The 15,947-nt window shown below is 40.0% G+C and overlaps 1 long non-coding RNA gene across 1 annotated transcript in view; it reads right to left on the bottom strand.

Moving 5' to 3' along the window:
- Positions 1-4,487: 4,487 nt before the first annotated feature.
- The window catches only part of LOC117883384, a 56,896-nt gene continuing 45,436 nt past the window's right edge, over positions 4,488-15,947 (bottom strand). Inside the window, exon 3 of the long non-coding RNA XR_004647245.1 lies at positions 4,488-7,299. This is a non-coding gene — a long non-coding RNA (uncharacterized LOC117883384). The remainder of the gene's footprint in view (positions 7,300-15,947) is intronic.

The raw sequence follows: 15,947 nt of genomic DNA, 5'->3' as shown, positions 1-15,947 counted from the left end.
TATATATCACTTGGACTGAGGTTGAGATGGAAATAGGAGAAAGAGGTGTTGAAAGTCTCTGGGTAAGGATAAAAGGGGTAAAAAACAAGGATGATGTCATGGTAGGGGTCTACTACAGACCACCTAACCAGGAAAAAGAGGTAGACAAGGCTTTTTTTTTTAAACAACTAACAAAATCATGCAAAACACAGGACTTGGTGGTGATGGGGGACTTCAGCTACTCAGACATCTATTGGAAAAAATAACACAGCAGGGCACAGATTATCCAACAAATTCTTGGAATGTATTGGAGACTTTTTTTAATTATTATTATTTCAGAAGGTGGAGAAAGCTATTGGGGAAATACTGTTCTAGATTTGAGCTCTTCTATACCTGCTGCTCACAAACGGGAAGAATTAGTAGGGGAAGCAAAAATGGATGGGAACCTGGGAGGCAGTGACCATGAGATGGTCGAGTTCAGTATCCTGACACAAGGAAGAAAGGAGAGCAGCGGAATATGGACCTTGGACTTCAGAAAAGCAGACTTTGACTCCCTCAGGGAACTGATGGGGAGGATCCCCTGAGAGAATAACATGAAGGGCAAAGGGGTCCAGGAGAGCTGGCTGTATTTTAAAGAATCCTTATTGAGGTTGCAGGAAAAAAACATCCCAATGTGTAGAAAGAACAGTAAATATGGCAGATGACCAGCTTGGCTTAACAATGAAATCCTTGCTGACCTTAAATGCAAAAAAGAAGCTTACAAGAAGTGGAAGATTGGACAAATGACCAGGGAGGAGAATAAAAATATTGCTCAGGCATGCAGGAGTGAAATCGGGAAGGCCAAATCACACTTGGAGTTGCAGCTAGCAAGAGATGTTAAGAGTAGCAAGAAGGGTTTCTTCAGGTATGTTAGCAACAAGAAGAAAGTCAAAGAAAGTGTGGGCCCCTTACTGAATGAGGGAGGCAACCTAGTAACAGAGGATGTGGAAAAAGCTAATGTAATCAATGATTTTTTTGCCCATGTCTTCACGAACAAGGTCAGCTCCCAGACTGCTGCATTGGGCAGCACAGTATGGGGAGAACGTGACCAGCCCTCTGAGGAGAAAGAAGTGGTTCGGGACTATTTAGAAAAACTGGACGAGCACAAGTCCATGGGACCAGATGTGCTGCATCCGAGGGTGCTAAAGGAGTTGGTGGATGTGATTGCAGAGCCATTGGCCATTATCTTTGAAAACTCATGGCGATCAGGGGAGGTCCCGGATGACTGGAAAAAGGCTAATGTAGTGCCCACCTCCAAAAAAAGGGAAGAAGGAGGATCCAGGAAACTACAGGCCAGTCAGCCTCACCTCAGTCCCTGGAAAAATCATGGAGCAGGTCCTCAAGGAATCAATTCTGAAGCACTTAGAGGAGAGGAAAGTGATCAGGAACAGTCAGCATGGATTTACCAAGGGCAAGTCATGCCTGACTAACCTAATTGCCTTCTATGAGGAGATAACTGACTCTGTGGATGAGGGGAAAGCAGTGGATGTGTTATTCTTTGACTTTAGCAAAGCTTTTGATATGGTCTCCCACAGTGTTCTTGCCAGCAAGTTAAAGAAGTATAGGCTGGATGAATGGACTATAAGGTGGATAGAAAGCTGGCTAGATCGTCGGGCTCAATGGGTAGTGATCAACGGCTCCATGTCTAGTTGGCAGCCGGTTTCAAGTGGAGTGCCCCAGGGGTCGGTCCTGGGGCTGGTTTTGTTCAATATCTTCATTAATGATCTGGAGGAAGGTGTGGACTGCACTCTCAGCAAGTTTGCAGATGACACTAAACTGGGAGGAGTGGTAGATATGCTGGAGGGTAGGGACAGGATACAGAGGGACCTAGACAAATTAGAGGATTGGGCCAAAAGAAACCTGATGAGGTTCGACAAGGACAAGTGCAGAGTCCTGCACTTAGGACGGAAGAATCCCATTCACTGTTACAGACTAGGGACTGAATGGCTAGGAAGCAGTTCTGTAGAAAAGGACCTAGGGGTTACAGTGGACGAGAAGCTGGATATGAGTCAACAGTGTGCCCTTGTTGCCAAGAAAGCTAATGGCATTTTGGGCTGTATAAGTAGGGGCATTGCCAGCAGATCGAGGGACGTGATCATTCCCCTCTATTCGACATTGGTGAGGCCTCGTCTGGAGTACTGGGTCCAGTTTTGGGGCAACTAAAATGATTAAGGGTCTGGAGCACATGACTTATGAGGAGAGGCTGAGAGAACGGGGATTGTTTAGTCTGCAGAAGAGAAGAATGAGGGGGGACTTGATAGCTGCTTTCAACTACCTGAAAGGGGGTTCCAAAGAGGATAGATCTAGACTGTTCTCAGTGGTACCTGATGATAGAACAATGAGTAATGGTCTCAAGTTGCAGTGGGGGAGGTTTAGGTTGGATATTAGGAAAAACTTTTTCACTAGGAGGGTGGTGAAGCACTGGAATGGGTTACCTAGGGAGGTGGTGGAATCTCCTTCCTTAGAGGTTTTTACGGTCAGGCTTGGAAAAGCCCTGGCTGGGATGATTTAGTTGGGAATTGGTCCTGCTTTGAGCAGGGGGTTGGACTAGATGAACTCCTGAGGTCCCTTCCAACCCTGATATTCTATGATGTTGATAAATAGAGAGGAACTGGTTGAGAATTTGAAAGTGGAAGTCAGCTTAGGTGAAAATGATCATGAAATTCTAGTGTTCATGATTCTAAGGAATGGAAATAAGGAGAACAGCAAAGTAAAGGCAATGGATTTCAAGAAGGCAGACTTTAGCAAACTCAGGGAGTTGGTAAGTAAGATCCCATGGGAAGCAAGTCTAAGGGGAAAATCAATTGAAGACAGTTGGCAGTTTTTGAAAGAGACATTAAGGGCACAAGAGCAAACTATCCCACTGTGTAGGAACAATAGGAAGTATGGCAAGAAACCACCCTGGCTTAACCAGGAGATCTTCAATGATCTCAAAATCAAAAAAGAGTCCTACCTAGCTTCCACTTTTTGTCAAATTACAAAGGATGACTATAAACAAATAACACAAGCATGTAGGGACAAAATTAGAAAGGCCAAGGCACAAAAGGAGATCAAAATAGCTAGAGACATGAAGGGTAACAAGAAAACATTCTACAAATACATTAGGAGCAAGAGGAAGACCAAGGACAGGGTAGGACTGTTACTCATTGAGGGGTGGAAACAATAACTAAAAATGTGGAAATGGCAGAAGTACCTAATGACTTCCTTTGTTTTGGTTTTCATTAAGAAGGTTGGAGGTGATTGGTCTAACATCATAAATGCCAGTCAAAATGAGGTAGGATCAAAGGCTAAAATAGGAAATGAACAAGTTACAAATTACTTAGACAAGTTAGATGTCTTCAAATCACCAGGGCCTGATGAAATGCATCATAGAATACTCAAAGAGCTGACTGAGGAGATATCTGAGCCATTATCTATTATCTTTGAAAAGTTGTGGAAGATGGGAGATTTTCCAGAGACTGGAAAGGGAAAATAAAGTGCCTGAAGGGAAATAAGGACAACCCAGGGAATTACAGACCAGTCAGCTTAACTTCTGGACCTGGAAAGGTAATGGAGCAAATAATTAAGCAATCAATTTGGAAATTCTAGAAGATAATAAGATAAGTAACAGCATAGATATGTCAAGAACAAATCATGTCGTACCAATTTGATAGCTTTCTTTGACAGGGTAACAAGCCTTGTGAATGTGGGGGGGAAGCTGTAGACGTGGTATATCTTGACTTTAATAAAGCTTTTGATACCGTCTCACATGACCTTCTCATAAACAAACTAGGGAAATGCATAAATGGCTGAAAAACCATTCCCAGATAATAGTTATCAGTGGTTCAGTCATGCTGTAAGGGCATAACAAGTGGGGTCCCACAGGGATCAGTTCTGGGTCCAGGTCAGTTCAATATCTTCATCAATGATTTAGATAATGGCATAGAGAGGATACACAAAGTTTGCATATGATAAAAAGCTGGGAGGGGTTGCATGTGCTTTGGAGCATTATAATTCAAAATGATCTGGACAAACTGGAGAAACAGTCTGAAGTAAATAGGATGAAATTCAATAAAGACAAATGCAAATTACTCCACTTAGGAAGTAACAATCAGTTTCACACATACAAAATGGGAAATGACTGCCTAGGAAGGAGTACTGCGGATAAGAATCTGGGAGTCATAGTGGACCACAATCTAAATATGAGTCAGTGTAACACTGCAGAAAAAGTGAACACATTCTAGGTTGTATTAGCTGGAGTGTTGTAAGCAAGACATGAGAAGTAATTCTTCTGCTCTACTCCGTGCTTATTAGGCCTCAACTGGAATATTGTGTCCAGTTCGGGTGCCACATTTCAGGAAAGATTTGAACTAATTGGAGAAAGTCCAGAGAAGAGCAACAAAAATGATTAAAGGTTTAAAAAATATTGCCTATGAGGGAAAATTGGAAAAAAAAAATACTCCACCAGCCAAGGTAGGAGTAAACGCCGTCGACGCGGGAGCCACGGTCGATTTGCTGCCGTTCTCACAGCACGGTAAGTCAGATCAGATACGTCGAATTCAGCTAGGCTATTCTCGTAGCTGAATTTGCGTATCTGAAATCGATCCCCCCCGTAGTGTAGACGTAGCCAAAGATTCTTCCCTAACTGCGCAAGTGTCGGGGTGGGGAGGGAGGGAGGTGATGGGAGGAGACCGAATAAACAGAATTTTGTGTTGGGCCAAAATGTGTGAAGGGTTCAGAAATGTATTGTAAATGAGTTTTTCCAGGTGTGTTTAGGGAAACCTGGCTATTAGCCTATCTAAATTTGACTTTTTACAGAACCTGCAAAGGCTAGGAGTGTGTGGGTCCACGGTGGTGGCTGTGTCTATTAATGTTTATCTTTTGTGATTTCATCTTCCCATAATATCTGAGAGCTTTGCTTTAAACTAGTAGTCTGTGATTGTGACTGGTGAGATAAAATTTTCAGTAAGATACAGAGTGCTCACGCTAGTGTATGTGACAAATTGCAATGACAAGGCTGTGTTGATGGCAGTTTATGATGTGAAATGAAATCATGACCACAATATTATAAGGAGGTGTGCTTGAGGCATCCTTGCTGAGCTCTGAGTGAAGGAAGATACAGTTAAAATGCCCACTACTTGCACTCAGTTATTGCCAGAGCTGGTCAAATAATATTCAGATGCCACATTTGGGGAGAGAGGTGGCAATTGCTTTGTGAATCATTCTCAAACTAGTCTTGTGTCTCAATGATACACACACTATCTGAAATTATTAATGATGTTCATTATAAAAATAGTGATAATGACTGTTGTGGACTGTTCTAACTATGTGATGATGCTTGATCTGGGAGATTAGCTACTCATTCCCATGGTTTTGTTTCTGCGTAACTGATTCTTTTTTTTAAAAAAAGGAGAATAACTAATGGGAAATGACAAACAACTAGTGCAGCTATAGCACACATTCATGAAACTTTCAGGATATTCAGCAATCTCTTGCATACCTGGCAGTCATCCAAATATGCATAAATAACTAGAAGTATGAGGCCAGAAAAAGATGCAAAAGCATTTGTGAGTCTGTTCTAAATATTATCTACCTGCTGTGGTTAGCTCCATACCTATCCAAAGGGCACAAATCTTATTAAATCTAGACAACAGGCTGTTGTATTTGGGGTGACCAGATGTCCCAGTTTTATAGGGACAGTCCCGATATTTGGGGCTATGTCTTGTATAAGTGCCTATTACCCCTCACCCCGATCCCAATTTTTCACACTTGCCATCTGGTCACCCTACTTGTATCACACCATGCAGCCTGATCGAAAGCCCATTGACAATGATAGAAAGACTCCCATTGACTTCACTGGATTAGGTCCACAGAGAGATTGCCTGCTGGAAGCAACGGAGTTCAGGACCAAGTTTCATCCCAAGCCAACTAATGTGGGTGCTGAGACTATTACAGAGGCGGCAGATCCTGCCCCTTGGGAGGAGAATACTTTACAGAAGTGGGCTTGACAGGATCTGCACTGTGCAGACTGTTTTTGTGGGTATGAAGGTTGCTGCAACAACGGTCCTCTTGAGAGTGGATAAAAATAGAGGGAAAACAGGGAATTCTGCTCTGAAACAAAAGAGAAACAAGAAGTGCAAAAGAATGAAAAGTAAACAGGAGATTAAATTTCTCTAAATCTTAATGCTCTGAACTACTAATTAGAAAAGTCATTAGAGGGAATTAGGATTTTAATCTGAGAGTGCCCCTGAGTTAGGTACTCAGTTGGTTCAGAGTGACTATACATTCAGGGCAGACTTTCAAAGGTACTGGATGGCCTTGCTTGCAGACCCAACTGCCAAAACAAATTGCCAGTGTAATTGAGTTCTTGCTGTTCTAACTATTTGATTAGAATATGGTTGCAAATTTTTCCAGTGTGAATTGCATCCAAAAATATAAAGGTAACCCATAAACACATGCTGCACTTTCGTTAGTTTCTATTTCTTAACATTTCTTTTCTAGTTAATTATCATTTAAAGGATAATCATCTGTTATCTTTTGGTACAGTATCTATTTATAGCTGACAAGCTTGCTAAGATTTAGATGAGAGTATGTCTGTGTTTCCTTTGAAAAATTGTGGTTTTCATCATTTGATTTCTGGCCCATCACACTGAGCTGATTAGTGTACTATGCAGATATTCTGACTACAAGCATAAATCAGCTAAACAACTTTTTAACTGTAGTTTCCTTTGAGAGGAAATAAATTAACGTTGACATGGTTTCAAGTGCTTTTTAGGACTGCTCAAAAACACTTTTACACTCATCGTATTCTCTCAAACAACGTCCATTTAAACAATGTAAATAGTTAACAGAAGGTACTTTCCTAATGAAGAGGGGTGGGGGAGAAGTAATTAACATATAAAACCTTTAAGTTCCTGATTTAAGAACAAATGCAGATGAACATGCAGTGATTATGAACTACCAATAGGTGCCAGTATTAGATAATTGAGATAAGGGATCCAATGACAAACTGAAGTACATCATAGAAAAACAGAATAAAAATCATAAAAGGCGTATATTTAATTCAAATGTTATTAGTTTCTACTTCTCCAGTCTTTTCTTTAGAGCTAGAAAGGAATATTATTTTATCAGAAATTCAAAGGAAGAAATAGGAGAAGAATCGCCCCTCTCCCCCATTAGTCACTTACTACATGTTTTTAATTGTCTTCAAAGAGACTTCCCATTTTGAATGCTTGATTTCAGCAATGTACTCCATCAGCCTCTGCATGTGTTTTTTTTTTGCAGCATAAGGGTCTCTGGCATCTTCCACAGTTCCACCATGAAGTAAACAAAAACATAGATTTAAGTCGGACCTCCGTGTCAAAGAACAGACTAGGTGATGCAGGTATTCATTTTGTCTCATCACAGCCCACTCTTTTAGGTAGGACAGTCTTAGTAATGTGGGGCATCAGGTAGGTTTGCTGAGAATTCTGTATTCTATCTTCCCACCATTTGTGGTAGTGGTGGTGAAGTTTTTGGTGCCTCCTTTCCCAGTTGGTCTACATTGCAGCCAACCTACTTTACCTGGTACATTTCAATCCATTTCAGAGAAATATTTCACAAGGATGTTAAATGTCAGATTTATGAAATATCTCTTAAAAGCAAAGCGTCCAGTGAGGGCTGTCTTTAGGAATTATGGGGCCTTACACAGTATTATTAAACTGGTGACCCCATGCTCCACTGAAGGCAGTCCCCAGCTGGCACCACAACCCCAGTGTGTCAATGGGGCACGCCACCACCCCTGCCCACAAACCCCCAGAACTCTCCCCCCCCCCAATTGCTGACACACACCGAGCTTTGTACACAGCAGACTCTGTGGCAGTGGCTCAATACAGGCTTCGCGCTGTCACATGCGGGCTGCATCTTGCCAGAGCCCCTAGCCACTCCTGGCTCACCACGAGCATTTTGACAGGAAGTAACAAGCAGTAATAACAACAATAATACAAGTGTGTGTGTGTGTGTGTGTGTGTGTGCATGTGTGTGTATGAGAGAGCCAGTGCCTGTGAGAGAGAGAGGGAGCCAGTGTGTGTGTGTGACTGACTGTGTGTTGGGGGACTGTGTGACAGAGCATGTGTTGGGGAGTGTGAGACTGTGTGTCTGTGTGTGTGTGTGTGTGTGTGTGTCAATCTGTATTGGGGGATTGTGACTCATGAGAGGCAGTGTATGTGAATGTGAGAGCCAGTCTCTGTGTGTGTTAGGGAAGTGTGTGAGACATTGAGTGCACTGTCACTTGAAGTCCCCCACTCCCTCCATCCCTCCCCCTCTCAGCCCAGATTACACACACACACACATTCACATGGAAGTTTCACTCTTCCGGTCCTGGCCCCAGCCCGGCCCCTGTGCTGCTCTGGTATCCCTGGGGCTGGGGCAGCAGAGCCGGAGGCTGGAGCCCTCCGCCGGCTGTCTGAGGAGCGAGGGCGGGAGCGGGGGCAGGGGCAGGGAGAAGCCCAGCATGGGGCAGGAGCTGGAGAAAAGAGGATTCCAGCCATTGCCAGGGAGGGGAATGGTGCCCCAAATTTCCGGGTGCCCTGCACAGCCACACATGCCTAAGGACGGCCCTGCGCCCTGCTCACAGAGAGAAAAAAACAAAAATGTCCACAATAAAGCAAAATCTCTGTTATAAGCCACAGAAACTGGCCCTACTTCAGAAGAAATCAATAACATTTTTTTTATTGGCTAAAAACAGTGTGATATTAGGCAATATGATATTTTGTCTTTGTCTTTATTTTTCCTTTCTGATCAAACAGTTTCACTCAGTTTCTTTTTAGCCATACAACAGTTCAGGTTCACTTAAAACTGAACCCAGATGAAAGTGGCAAATCTGGTCTATGTTAGCATTCCATAACAAAAGCTAAAATCTAGTGACATCTGGCCTGGGCTTTCACTCTGAAAGTTTTGCACAGTTCAACTCAGAACCCATCCTGTGATCTGTGCCCAGTACAAGTTTCTGTATGAACCACACCGCTTGGTCTTTGGCTAATCTTATTGGACGTGTGACCTTTCAACACACTGGAACAGATGTATTTACGAATCTATTAATTTTTATGCCTACGAATCTTTCCCTTGTAAAATTAAGGCATAATTGATCCATATAGGAATATCACCACTGGTCAAGGGTAGCATGGGCCCTCTCCCCCTTTTTCACTTTTACTACCAGTGGGACTGTTTAGAGATTAATTGGATTTCTTTGCATGGCAAGGCAGAAGTGGCAGAATCAGGCCCTTCTTTGGGTAAAGGCACATAATGAGTTGTTGGACATCTGCTGTAAAAATAACCCTTACCTCTGCTAGGATAGATAACAGATAACTGCTGTCTCTGTTTTTATATTTTTAAACTATAACCTGCCCCACTTCACAAGCTGAAAACATTAGATGATTTTACAAGCTTGGACTCTGTAAAGACAGTGGTGTTATGCCAATGCAAAAAGTAATTTTTGGTTTGGAAAACTAATTAAAAAAAAATTACAAAAATACTCTTGGCATATTGGGGAAAATTACATGCAGCAAAACACAGTAGCCCTACACAGCACTTACCATAAAGGCAGTTCTTTATTATCTATTTTACAAAATTCTCTTTATTTTCTCTTTGTCATGTTTAGTTTACAGGGAAACCTAAAAGCAAAATAACTACTTTTTTCCCATCGTGTTAATCTGAGCTCTAGAAAATGTCACTCGCTAATGTTTATGCAATTTTGAGAAAGTAATTCGAGAGCCCTAGCAGGTGAAAGTAGAGTGCTGGATGAGTTTTGCTGTCCCATGAGAATTTTTGAGATTTCAGAAAAATTTCCTGTCCAAAATTACCTAGGCAATTTCAACAATTTTCATGTACTGAAAATCCCCCCCCCCAAAAAAGTTGGATCAGGTCATTGAAAACGTTTTTTTTCAATGTTTTCACTATATATTAACTCAAATTTCTAAATAAAAAATCATTACAAACCAAAAACCCAGAATGTTTAGGATGTTTTTGGCTATTTCAAAACTCTTTCATATTCTTTTCAAAATGGAAAATTTGTTGTAACGTAGACTTTTCCAGGAAAAAAAATGCTTTTTTTTTTTTTTTTTTTTTTTTTTAAAGAGTATAGAAAAGAGCAAAAAGCTAGAGAAATCTGATATAGGTTAAAAAATAGTTGGATGTTCTGATACATGCTCCAGTAGTTGGCCATTGGGCCATAATTTCATGCAAAGTCATTTATTTATTTATTTATTTATTTAATATAGGGAATGTTCTTCAACAGAATTAGTTTTATTTACGTATTTTTATTTGCGAAGTAACGTGTGCTTCATAATGTAGAAGCAATTCCAAAGGCCATGAGAATGTTAGATAAGCCCCATCAATGTTGAGATAGCTGGTGTAAAACTATTTTGTAAAGAAAATTACTTTCCTTTTTGGCTTCAGCGATCAGGAAAGGATATTAGGTTTGCAGAATCCTTTGATGTTGAGCGGATTCTAACATCTCAACAATACTGTGCTATTGGTATGTTAAAAATCTGTCAGTGTTGGCATATTGAAGTGTATTTTTTCACCTGACATTTAAACTTTTGTAAAGCATGAAGATAAAACATACAGAGGAATAGAATAGCCTGTTGGTGGCAGCAATAACTTATATTTAATTTCTTGTGAAAAGTCTGGAAAATATGCAGCCCACAAGCAAACTGTAGGCAACTGCATGTAACAGAGATTTCTAGTTATGCATTTAAAATTATAAAGTGGGTCTAGTCTCTAGTTAATAATTTAGAGAAATTGTGTATCAGCATGTGAGTCAGGACAAAGGCATATTGCTTGGCATGGAAGTTAAACTTACAGAATAATGAGATTGGCAGTGAGCTGACAACATGCCATCATTCTACTCTCAGCTCTCCCTTACAGAATGTAGTTGGAAGTCTCTTGCTCTCTGTGCAACTTTTGTGGGTCTCATCATTGAGGAATGCTCAGCTTCCCCAGGTGGCTCAGCAGAATTTATAGTAGTAACACATCTGCAGTCGCTTTCTCTTGCTGACTTACCACATTCAGATTTTAAGAGGTTATTTTGAAATGTATGATAACACTTCCTGAGAACACTTTGCATATGTATTTTGAGCTGAAATTGTTGAAGTTATGTAGCTTTTTATTCATTTTCCTGATTGGCTGTGTCTACCCCATGTGCTCAGGATGGTCAGTTGAAATCATTTCAATCTTTTCAGGAAAAAGTGACTCTGTTTTGTGTTGTGTATCTCAGCCAGTGTGCACATGTGTCTGTGACTTCAAAGCTCAATGATGCATTGGCAATATCTTTATAACCATGGAAGGGGAACCAATAAGATATTAGACCATCAATTTCATCTGTCTGTTTGCACTTAACAAAACGTGCTTGTCATTGGTAAAAGGCCCAAATCAGAGGGGCTTGGAAAATGGAAAAAAAAATCTTGTGAAAATGTTCATGAATTGTCACTGATAGTTAATTTTAGATAAAAATAATTTTGACACACTCTACACAAAAGTCAGACAGCGTTTGCCTAGAAGCCCACAATTAATAGACAAAGAAGATGGTAAGAAATGGTAAACCTAGAGGAAGGGATGTACTTGGATTAAATCTTTACTGCTCCTTGAGTTTTCATGATATAGTTTATGGGTCGACATCATACCTGTTACTCGTGTTGTAGCCTGTTGTAGTGTAACCCAAAGAATTAGATTTACTGTGTGGGGTCTTTCTCAGGAAAAGACAGGCTATGCCACTAAAGATGACATACTGAATGTTATCAGTGCATGTATTTTCTCATCTGCACATTGCCTGTTTTTTCAATTCTTCTGCTGGAGTTAGCTGCTGGGTTGCTGATTTCTGTGTCCTCAGGCTGACTGCCTATCTTGAATTCCATCATATGTACCCCTCTTCCAAAGTTTGCACAAATGTTGTCAGCTAATCTACTCTAGGGAAGAAGCTGCAACACAATGGAGAAAAGACTTGTTGACTAGTGTTCAGCCCACTGGTGCACTGTGTTTAAAAGTTCACTGTGTTAGTTTTTGGGAGGAAAATTAGGATACAGAGTAGTTGTCCATATCTAAAACTTTTCCCATATTAGTGTTACGGGAATTAGAAATGAAATTTTAAGAAGATTCATAGCAATTCCAACTGGTGTTCCCTTCTCCTCCACCTTTTTTTTTTTTCATTTCATTATTTTAATAAATAAAGAGATATTCACTATCACATTATAGGCTTAGCTGAGGATATTTGGAGGATTTCTACTTCTTGTTTATTTTCTTCTCAAATCTATAAACTTTACCAAGTATTTCTTAAGTGAATCCCCCATTTTCTTTTGCAATCTCAGAATGAATCAGTTTTTCCCATACATAACTTGTTATTTTTTTTTAATCTGTTGTGACAAACCCAGACCAGTGGGGTACAGGAGTCTGGTAGAGGGCAAATATACTGGTCACTGGATGAGTAGTTTTCTGTTCCCTGAGTGACCAGAGAAGGGGCTGCACTAGAGTAATCAGGGACCTGCTAGAACCAGTTAAGGCAAGCAGGCTAATTAGGACACCTGGAGCCAATTAAGAAGAAGCTGCTAGAATCAATTAAGGCAGGCTAATCAAGGCACCTGGGGTTTTAAAGGAGCTCACTTCAGTTTGTGGTCTGAGTGTGAGGAGCTGGGAGCAAGAGGTGCAAGGAGCTGAGAGTGAGAGAGTGTGCTGCTGGAGGACTGAGGAGTAGAAGTGTTATCAGACACCAGGAGGAAGGTCCTGTGGTGAGAATAAGTAAGGTGTTTGGAGGAGGCCATGGGGAAGTAGCCCAGGGAGTTGTAGCTGTCATGCAGCTGTTACAGGAGGCACTATAGACAGCTGAAGTCCACAGGGCCCTGGGCTGGAACCCAGAGTAGAGGGTGGGCCTGGGTTCCCCCCAAACCTCCCAATTGACCTGGACTGTGGGTTTTTCCAGAGGGGAAGGTCTCTGGGCTGTTCCCCAACCCACATGGTGAATCTCTGCGGCAAGAAAATCTGCCAGTAAGTGCAGGACTCACCAAGATAGAGGGGGAACTTTGTCACACTGTATGGAAGATTTTTCCTTGACATAGCCCAATTTTTTGCTTTCTCTTTCTTTATAGGCAAAAATGCTTAATATCATGCTGAGATGAATAATGGGATTGCAAATACAAGTTAAGTGCAGGTCAAATTGCAAAGTCATGTACATACCTAGTTAGTTCATTTAGCCAAGATTGATGTCCAAAAAGGACATGCTCATTTTTAAAGTCCATTAGATATTAAACTAAATTCCATGAAACTTTAAGTGTTGCTTTAGTAAAGATCATTGAATCTCTTTAACTTTTTAAACAATTCTAAGAGGCTCTCCAGTGCAGGGTTGACAATAAGTCTGTCCACAGTGCTGTTAAAATAAAGGAACCTGTCAAATAGGAGAATAAAGACTATTAAGTGGAGAAACTGTTAAAATATAGACACCTTAGTTGTCCTCCTTTTCTGAGAACTTGTGGGAGCCAGATTGGCTGGATTTGAGGATTTTTTCCAGTTGTCTTTAGCTGAATCATGTTCCAAAAGATATAGACTTCTTCAATAGCTTGTAGTAAATAATGATGTTTTTTTTTTTTTTTTTTCCCCCGCTCCTGCCACTTCTTATGCCCAGTTGAGGGGTATAAATCCTTTCTCACATGCTAGAGTGATAGCGCTTAGAACAAAAAAAGAATGACATTGCCCCTATGACTAGAGCTGACTGGAAGATTTCTTTCCTCTCGGGTATCTAAAAAGGGTAGCAAAAGTAGTGCTACTTCTAGCATCATCCTTGTTTTTGTATATATGGAACACATAACCCCTTTCCACATGTATTAATTCACTTTTGGTGTCCACTTTCAGGAGTCCCATAATAATTTGCTGGTTCCCCCACCCACCCCCATCGCCTGGAGTTCACAATCAGTCATTTGCAACCTTAAATATGCTGCTTTTTTTTTTTTTAACCTGACTTGATTCTTAAGTGATTTCAATTTTCTTTACAATGAAGAAATGTTATAAATCAGTAACTTAAAATTTGGACATTGCTTTTTCAGAGTTTTTGGTTTTTACTTTACAGTTAAATTCTATGCAACTATTTCTCTGCTAATTTCTCTCAACTCTTTACTTCAAATCCACATTTTCCTCTACTGAGGAGACTGATTTTGGGAGAGATTCCATCTTAGTATGCTGGGCCAAAAAAACATTCTTCTTTTAAAAGAGCTTAAAAAAACCACAACTTTTTGGTTCAGGCAACATTTTCAAAAGGGGCAGGATAGGACTGGCCCATTCCATTGCTGCCCAGATCCTGATGGGTTGTAAAACTCTGGGCCATCTAGTTACCCTGTAAAGGGGAGCAGACCTTTGTATCAGTCTGGAACAGGAAGAAGCTTGTTTGTGAATTTTTCATCTGCTGTAACTGGAACTGATCCTCTCTCCTTCCTCTTTCTTTAATATTATCTTCAACAGTGCCTCCATCCACCCTACCTCAACATTGAGGGTGCACATTTCTTTTAAACAGAGGCAGCCATGTCAAACACCATACCTAAAGGAGAACCATTCCTTTCAGGGTGCGCTTACAAACTACAGTCAGTCACTGCACATGACTGAGTAAGAACACGTATGCTTACTGAAGGTAGAAGTAATATAGGTGACTTGACAGGAAGCTGCCATCAAGTAATAATTAATTGAAACCTACAATTTATACAAAAGTTTTAAGGGTACATTGACACTAGAGGTGGACAGAAACCGCATTTTCCATTTTACAATTTTGAAAGTTTTCTGTTCTGAAACAGAATGAAAACAATAAATGTTGAGATTTCCCAAGAAGTGAAATTCCAGAATTATTTCAAGTCAGTTGAAACATTTTGTTTTGATTTTGACCTTCTTTAACTTTATAACTATATATTAAAAAGTAATTTTGTTTTGAAACATCCTTTTTGAACTATAAAAGTTCCATTTCAAAAACATTGAAATATCCTGATTCAGCATTATCAAAACGCCATGTTTAGTTTTTTCACAACAAAATTTCTTCAAAACTGGCACATTTGTCTAAACATCAATTTAGATGAAAATGGCATTTTCTTCAAATTCCATTTTGACAAAATTTCCGACCAACTCTTATTGACACCACTATGTATCACTAGTCTAATGATATTTGACTGTGAAAACCCTTTCACCAGAACATCTTTAGGTAACTGATATAATTAATACCTTTTAAAGATGCACCTATACATTTGCAGAACCAAGGGTAGTGTCCTGTGCAAGGCATATAAATGTATAAGAAACTCACTCTCATTAATAAAATAAATGCTGCCTATCTAAACAGACATTTTCCTCATCCAGGTGGCAGTTTGTCTAAATCAAAAGAATAAAACCAACCTCAAGAAAATCTTATGTCCCTTATTAAAAACATTAAGTGGGCATTGATATCCATTTCAATACTGTAGCTTCAAAGTAAGTTCTGATGTTTTAATTTTGCGTGACATTTGAGGAATAGTGTAGTCTAAAGTGATTTTCTGTAAATACAGACGGTAATATTAAAAGACTTTATTCTTTTGGTAGAAGTTAATAGTATTGTTACCATGGCACATTTATTCCTTTAATTTCATGTAAATTTAAATTTTATGATGTTTGCTTCTCCAAGATTATATAATCCCTTTTTTATTGAAAAGAATCACAGTTATGCAAATGATGATATCCAAGGAGACAACCAGCAATTAACAGTGAAAGACAGGCTGTTACCCTAAGAGTTTTATTCACACTGAACAAAATAGGACTTGCTTTAAAATAAACCTTTATTTAAAAGATTCAATTTGGTGTAGTGTGTGTGTGTGGTTTTTTTTTTTTTTTTTTAAAGCACTTCGTTCAGACAAAAGTTAGTAGTCTCAGTGATGTCATCATGTTTGTTAATGTCTTCAGTTTTTGTTCCTTTTACTCCA

Source organism: Trachemys scripta, chromosome 9 (assembly GCF_013100865.1).
Source record: "Trachemys scripta elegans isolate TJP31775 chromosome 9, CAS_Tse_1.0, whole genome shotgun sequence".
In the NCBI taxonomy this organism is placed as follows: domain Eukaryota; kingdom Metazoa; phylum Chordata; order Testudines; family Emydidae; genus Trachemys; species Trachemys scripta.
This window is presented reverse-complemented; position numbering and strand designations above follow the sequence as displayed.